The sequence below is a fragment of the Triticum dicoccoides genome, chromosome 3A (genome assembly GCF_002162155.2).
Source record: "Triticum dicoccoides isolate Atlit2015 ecotype Zavitan chromosome 3A, WEW_v2.0, whole genome shotgun sequence".
Lineage (NCBI taxonomy): Eukaryota > Viridiplantae > Streptophyta > Magnoliopsida > Poales > Poaceae > Triticum > Triticum dicoccoides.
In genome coordinates, this window is record NC_041384.1 from 38,180,485 (window position 1) to 38,189,417 (window position 8,933).

The window sequence follows — 8,933 nt, forward strand, 5'->3', positions numbered from 1 at the left end:
CCCCTGTTGCGCCGTCCCCGTCGTCACCCCCGTCGCGCCGCCGCCCAAACGCCGCCGTCCCTGTCGTCGCCCCCGTCGCACCGCCGCCCGTACGCCGCCCGCCCGTACGCCGCCGCCCCCGCTCATACGTACACACACACACAAACACACACACACACACACACATACACACGCATTTTTTTTACTTATTTTCTGTTTTCTGTTTTTTAGATTAATGCATGTCAAATTGTTAATTAGATGAATGTCAAATGTTAGATATGAATTAGATAGAAAAGTTATATATTAATTAGGTATATGAGATTTGAACTAGTTGAATTAATATAACTAGTTTATTTTTAGTAAATGCTTAGTTGAATTAATTAGTTGAATTAATTAATAGAACTTGTTGAATTAATAGAACTAGTTGAATTAGTTGAAATAATAGAAGTAGTAATGTTTCATCTATATATAGAACTTAACTAGTTTATTTTTTCTGTTTTTTTTTTAATTTTTTGTATATATTTTTAGTTTATATAAATGTTAGATTAATGTCAAATGTTAGATGAATTAGATAGAAATATATGTTAGATATTAATGTCAAATATTAGATGAATATTAGAATTAGTTAGATATTAATTAATGTTAGATAGTAAGTGTTTAATGTTTTACCTATATGAACATAGGAAATGCCGTCGGACGATGAAAAAGATTTCATTATGTGCAAACAATGTGAAGACCAACGCGGCTTGTGCGACATAAATTTCCTTGTTGATAATAGGCGCTTCAGCATCAAGCTGGATGAGACATTCGAAGTGGATACAGTAAGTCACAGCGGCAAGTATTTTTTCGTAATAAAGCATGACTTATGCTTCATTTACTTGAACTTATAATTTTAAATTTTCACTATTCTACTAGCGCATCCCCTGCCATGCTCGAATTTTTGTCTTGGATAAAATAGGTTTCAGTGCGATGAATGATATGGAGGTAAAGAAAGTTTACTTGAAGACCGAGCATGGGTATACTTTCAACGTCAAATTATACAATGCAGACACATACACCCATTTTGAATGCAAAACTTGGCAAGCATTATGCAAGGCTTATGCATTTGAGCCTGATATGGTTATCACCTTTGATAAGATGATATTGAAGGTAATAGAGACATCTGGGTCAATGTGTAGACGCCTCTAGTTCTACCATTATATGAGTTTTTCTCAACCATGTTTATGTCTTTGATATTGTTTATTTAAAAATAATTGACAACTAATTTCTATTGTCAGCTTATTTCGGTTCAAGCAAACATGTCCGGCGCTTGGTAGACAGGACCTACTACTGTCCCGGGGCTGAACTAAACTGCGAGGAGATAAGTCATTATGTTTCATGGCTTGAGGATCTTCATACTGTCAAGACAAATTTTCTTCCTGCATTTAGAAATATTAATACTCAAAACGTGCGACCAATAGTGATCGTATTGAACTACGGTCACATCTATAATGGAAAGATGGTAAGATTGTTACTATTTGTCCTTAGTGCATCTTTTGCATACATTATTTTTGAAGCTAAACTTTCATTGCTAAGTATATTAATTATTATACGATGTTCTTCAACAGGGACTCTCGATGACAGTTGTGCCTCAGTGGATCGAGACAAAAGGTCGCATGTCAATGGTTAGCTTACGACCAAGATATCCTACATTGCACATGAGTGCATTCAGGATTTCTGAAAGCGATGAATGCTTAATAGTGAAAGATTGGAGCAAAATTGTTAACGATCGTAGAGAAGTACTAGGGGGCAGCAAGGAGAAGCGCAACCCACGATTAGGAGACAGATTCATTTGCATGCTCCAGTATGATGAATCAGAAGAGCCATACATATTCTATGCCATTTTACCTGAGAGGGAGCAGTAGGAGTGATTTAGCTAGTTCATGCTCTTAGTACTTGTCCTCTCATGTTCGTATTCTCGTCCTAAACTTAATTAATCTCAAATAGTGATTTGCTTGTGAACGCTTATAATATCATGACCATGTTGAACTTGATGATATCTTTGCTTCTGTTACAAGTGAATGTTTCTTCTTTAAGCTAGTGTTGGTGGTGATTAGATAGCGGTAATGACTATGATGATAAATAGTGGTAATGACGACTACGATGATTTTTAGCTAGCTAGTATATATATATATATATATATATATATATATATATACTGTTGTTGGTGATGATATGATGCAAGAGTTTATTTCTATATTAATATGTGATGATGATGATGATGAGTTATTATATATATCATTTATGAAAGAAACTGCAAATTAGTTTGAACTAGATGGATCCTAGCTAAGTGATCAAGTATATATATATGCCATATCCATATCCATATCAAGTATAACAACTCATTATAACGTAAAACAATCCTAAATTAAATTGATAACGCAAATTTAAAGGAAAAATAAAAAATAAAACCAAAACCCACAAACATTTAGTACCGGTTGGTGTTACCAACCGGTACTAATGATCTCTGCCGCACCCGTGGTCTGGCTCGTGCCACGTGATTGCCCTTTAGCACCGGTTCATGCTGAACCGGTACTAAAGGGGGGGGGGGCTTTAGTGCCCACACTTTAGTGCCGGTTACCGAATCGGCACTAAAGGGCCTTACAAACCGGTGCTATTGCCCGGTTCTGCACTAGGGTGAGATGGGATGTGTGCATGAATCAACTAATGAGGAAAATTCTTTCTTGTGCATGAGGTGGCATGTGTGCATGTTAAGATAATAGAGATAGTGGGGGTGAACTATTTAGGTTTATAGGGTTTTGTGTGATTTTTATCACAGTGTTGGTGGTGGCAAGTATGACCACACTCACAGTTGTTTGTAGTATGGTTAAATCAAATAATTGTAGTAGGATCTTCAACCCAAATTCCAAAAAAAATTTAGTTATAGAATACTAGGTTTCGGTTACTATATAAGCACCCACTCAATGTGAACAACGCATGTCAAGTGAGGACAGGAGAAGTGAAGCATACTTTGACAACCCGAGGAACATAGAGGAAAGACACCGGAAAGGGGGAGGGTTCACTCTGCCATGTGTGGTAGACCAAGTTTCAGAACACAAATCATCTCAACCTGTGCATACCAAACCATATGGGTTTAAGTGTCATGAGGTTCGAGCACGGGGCATCTATCTATAGTACAAGTTCTTGGCCCACCTCAGAGGATATCAAGGAAAGAATGTGAAGCTTGTCGCGGGTGTTCAGGATGTTGGGGACATCTGAGTCAGTGATCCGAGATCGAACGTTTGTGCATAAGAACATGTTGAACTCAACTGCCACGGCCTCAAAACCGAGACCGAACTTCTTGGGTGCCGCCATGGTCGAGTCATCCTCATGGATGGATACCGGCATAAGGTCATTATGTGGAACCCCATCACTGGAGAGCACCACCATGTGGATGCTCCACAAGTGTTCAGAGGGTTATGCATCTATGGAGCTGTGCTCTGTGCTGCTGCCGACCAGGGACACATGCACGGTAGCTGCCACTCGAGTCCCTTTAAGGTGGTCCTAATGTCCCTGGTAGGAGGTGGACACAAAGAATAATACGAAGACATAGATGATACTCCACCCATCGCTTGTGTATATTCTTCGGAGACTGGTGTATGGGGCGATATCATCTCAGCAACAAATCAATGTGAGCTTAATGAAAGTAATCCTGGGGTCCTCATCGATCATGTCCTTTACTGGTCATCAAAGAGTGCGAGTCCCGACATAGACTTTGTTGTAACACCCTCGATGTGGCTATATCTCCCACGTGTCGAAGCACGACTTAGAGGCATAATCGCATTGAAAGCAATGTCGCAAGTGAGGTAATCTTCACATAACCCATGTAATACAATAGGGGAAAAAGATACATAGTTGGCTTACAATCGCCACTTCACACAATTACATGAATAAAGCATTACAACATCCAAATACAATCAAGGTCTGACTATGGAACCAAAATAAAAGAAGAACCCCAAATGCGACAAAGGTCCCCGATCGACCCCAACTGGGCTCCACTACTGATCAACTAGAACGAAAACAACACAAAGGAACAAGATCTTCATCGAGCTCCTCCTGAGCTTGGTTGCGTCATCTGCACGGTCTCATCGGCACCTGCAAGCTGGTTTTGGAAGTATCTGTGAGTCATGGGGACTCAGCAATCTCGCACCCTCGCGATCAAGACTATTTAAGCTTATAGGTAGGGTAAAAGGTATGAGGTGGAGCTGCAGCAAGCGACTAGCATATATGGTGGCTAACATACGCAAATGAGAGAGAGAAGACATGGCAAAAGCACGGTCGATAAACTATGATCAAGAAGTGATCCTAGAACAACCTACGTCAAGCATAACTCCAACAACCGTGTTCACTTCCCGGACTCCGCCGGAAAGAGACCATCACGGTTACACACGCGGTTGATGCATTTTTAATTAAGGTCGACTTCAGGTTTTCTACAACCGGACGTTAACAAATTCCCATCTGCCCATAACCGCGGGCACGGCTTTCGAAAGTTCAAATCCCTGCAGGGGTGTCCCAACTTAGCCCATGACAAGCTCTCATGGTCAACGAAGGAATAGACCTCCTCCCGAGACATTCCGATCAGACTCGGTATCCCGGTTCTACAAGACATCCTCGACAATGGTAAAACAAGTCCAGCAAAGCCGCCCGATGCGTCGACATCCTGATGGGAGCTGCACATATCTCGTTCTTAGGGCAACACTGGATGAGACATCCTACGAGTAAAACCAGCCCTCAAGTTTCCCCGAGGCGGCCCCGTAGTCTACTCAGTTCGGACCAACACTTAGACAAGCACTGGCCCGGGGGGGTTAAAATAAGATGACCCTTGGGTTGGCCTAACCCAAGGGAAAAAGAGGCTAGGAGGCGAATGGTAAAACCAAGGTTGGGCCTTGCTGGAGGAGTTTTATTCAAAGCGAACTGTCAAGGGGTTCCCATTATAACCCAACCGCGTAAGGAACGCAAAATCCGGGAACATAACACCGATATGACGGAAACCAGGGCGGCAAGAGTGGAACAAAACACCAGGCATAAGGCCGAGCCTTCCACCCTTTACCAAGTATATAGATGCATTAATTAAATAAGGTATATTGTGATATCCCAACAAGTAAACATGTTCCAACAAGGAACAACATCTCCATGTTCCAACAAGGAACAAACTTCAATCTTCACCTGCAACTAACAACGCTATAAGAGGGGCTGAGCAAAGCGGTAACATAGCCAAACAACGGTTTGCTAGGACAAGGTGGGTTAGAGGCTTGGTTCAACAATATGGGAGGCATGATAAGCAAGTGGTCGGTATCGCAGCATAGGCATAGCAAAAGAGCGAGCATCTAGCAAAGCAAAGATAGTAGTGATATCGAGGGTATGATCATCTTGCCTGAAATCCCGCAAGGAAGAAGAACGAGTCCATGAAGAAGACAAAAGGACGTAGTCGAACGGGTCCTCACAAACGCGACGTTAACGGAACCAACCCGAATAAGCAACACCGGAAAGAAGCAAACAATCATGGTAAACAACCAACACATGAACATGGTATTATATGCGGGATGCGGTATGTGATGCATATGCATGATTTGCAAGGGAATGAAAGAACCGGGCCTCAACATGGATATCCAAGTGTGCCACTGGAAATATGAGATGAAATCGCTTGAAAACGATATAAAGATCACCGGAATCGGAGTTACGGTTTGGAAATGGCAAGCGATTCAAATATGACCACGATCTGCGATTTACAGCAAGTAGCCATCTAAATGCAACAAGATGAACATGATATAGCACTCAAACATGACAACAAAATACATGGAAGGGATCCATTCAAGAAGCTTAACAAAAGATGAACACTGAGCTACGGCCAATTCATCCATTAACAGGTTCAAACAAGCATGGCAAAAGTGCAAACGGTAAACAGATCTCAGACTTAGTGAAATTAACACTTGTCTGGAATTTCAGATCAGATAGCACACTTTGGAGCATGAAAACTATAAGCTTCAGGGCCTGAACATGGCAAAGTAAAGCATGGCATGGAGCTACTCAAAGAGCTTAACAAAAGTCCCTTAGTGAACTTGAGCCAAAAGGGATCAGAAAATACACTTGCAAGCATGTGAACATGGCAAAAACATAATCAGTTCTCAGACTTAGTGAAAACTGGAGCATGCTGAAACAGATAACAAGTAGGCATGTTTACGAGCTCGATGCACTCACTACAGAGCAAGGCATGACAATCTAAGCATACACCCAACAAGAATACACATTATACAAGCTAGACATGGCAAGAACAACAACATAGCATGCACGAATCAACTACAACATCCTCGACAAAATTGCTAACAAGTAGACAATCTGCCCAGATTCACGAAATAGAAAAAGTAGAGCTCAATTGACTCAATCTAGGGTGCTCCATAATTGCAAACAAAGACATGGATGGATAGAGCACTACAAGATTAACAAAACATCCTTACTGATCATCCTCAAAAGAGGCACGGATCAGTAGGAAACAACATGAACATATGGCCATATGAGATAAACAGGTCAAGGACTTAGTGGAAATGCTAAGTCCCTGAAATCAGCATTAACAAGTGCCTCACTTTGCAAGCTTGTGCTAGTCACCACACACATCACAAAAATACATGGGTTGCACCTCTGGAAAGATGGCAACACCCTTAACAAAACATATGTAGAGCTCATGGGCATATCATGCACACAATAATCATGGCAAAAATGACAAATATCCAAATGGAGCAGCAGATCTAACAATTAACTCAAATAGCACTCTTCTAACAGCATTTCGGGCATCAAGATGCACTCAAATGAAAATGACGCAATGAGATGAAATGATGTACTCTCTGAGGCGAACATTTTGATATGCTATATGCATGAATCGGAGCTACAGATGCAAAGTTATGGCACGATGAAGATGGGCATAAGAAACATGGAAATCTCGGGGGCTTAGTGAAATTCTCACCCCGCGGAAAAAGTCAACGCGACGCGGAGAATGAGGATGGTGGCGGATCTGGCCGGAACTTCGCCGGAGATGGCGGGGAGAGGGGTGGATCTCGCCGGAGACGGCAGATCCGGGCCGGATCTCGCCAGATCCGGCCGGATCCCAGCGCGGGCGGCGTAGGGAGGTCGGCGGCGGCCGGTTGGCGATGGCGCGCGGCGACGGCGACCTGGGGCGAGCGGGGCGTCGTGGAGGAGCCCGCCAGCGGGGCGAGGTCGCCGGAGCAGCGGCTCCGCGGCGGAGCGACGATGAGGTGGCCGGGCGGAGCGCTCCGCGGGAGGCGCGCGTCTTGGGAGACCGCGGGCAGGCAGCGGCGACGGATGGGCCCGCGCGGGCCTGCGATGGGCTCGGCGGGCCGCGCGGTGGAGAGGCGGGGCGCTGGGACGACGTGGCGGCGCGTGATAGGTGGAGGGAGGCGGCGGCGCTGAGGAGGCAGCCAGCGATTGGCCGAGGTGAGGTGGAGGCTGGACGCGTCTGGCGGGCGCGGACATGTCCGGCGGCGGAGTGGGAAGAAGCTAGGGTTTGGACTGCGCAAAAAATCGGGGAGAGCCACATATATATAGGTAGAGGGAGCTAGGAGAGTCCAAATAAGGTGCGGTTTTCGGCCACGCGATCGTGATCGAATGCTCTAGATGATGGAGAGGGTTTTGGTGGGTTTTGGGCCAAATTGGAAGGGTGTTGGGCTGCAACACACACGAGGCCTTTTCGGTCCCTCGGTTAACCGTTGGAGTATCAAACGAAGTCCAAATGGCACGAAACTTGACAGGCGGTCTACGGATAGTAAACCAAGGATGCTAGGAAAATCTCGGTCCAATCCGGAAATGTTTAATCCCCACACATGAAAGAAAGGTAGAAATGACAACCGGAAGAGAACGAAGCGCCGGAATGCAAAACGGACAATGGGGAAAAAGCTCGGATGCATGAAGCGAACACGTACGCAAATGAAATGCACATGATGACATGATATGCAATGCATGACACACAAGCAATGACAAGGCAACAACAGCGAATAACTGGAGGACACCTGGCACATCGGTCTCAGGGCGTTACATTTGTGAATTTGGATCAACTCACAGATGACATAATTGCGTTCGATTTAGATAGCCAGAGTCTAGCTATGATCAAGAGGCCTCGACATCTTAATCATTCTTTCTGGCATCAAATAATCCAAGCAGAGGATGGTGCTGTTGGTCTTGTAATACTGTCTCACGGTACACTTGAAATGTGGCAGAGGAAGGTCAGTTGTCATGATGGTGCCACATGGTTCCTGCAAAAGACCGTTGAGATGCATACATTTTGATATATTATACATTTTTGATATATTATACCTTTTGATATATTATACGTTTTTTTCTGACATTTTGATATGCATACATTTTGATATGCATACATTGAGATGCATACATTTTGATATATTATACGTTTTTTCCGACATCGTATGCAAAAGTTTTAGCCGTTTTACATTTTCCCTACACTTTTTTGCAAAACATGTCCAAATTTAAGTTTTTAAATTTTCCTAACTAGTAGATGTAGTAACATAACTGCATCTCGGAGGATCTTTATTTTTGAAGTTTTTATCATTTTCATTTGCTTTTTACAAAACTGAAAAGGCGATCCACTGTGGGGGGGAGGGGGGTAGAGTTTGATAATGGGACCTTTAGTCTCGGTTTGTGACACAAACCGGGACTAAAGGGATTGCACCCTTTAGTCCTAGTTCGTGTCTCAAACCAGGACTAAAGGTCTAATCTTTAGTCCCGGTTTGAGATACGAACCGGGACTAAAGGGCATCACACCCTTTAGTCCCGGTTCGTGTCTCAAACCGGGATTAAAGGGCTCATTTGAACCGGGGCTAATGCCTTTAGCCGCACGAACCGGGACCAATGCTCACATTAGTCTCAGTTCGTGACTGAACCGGGACTAA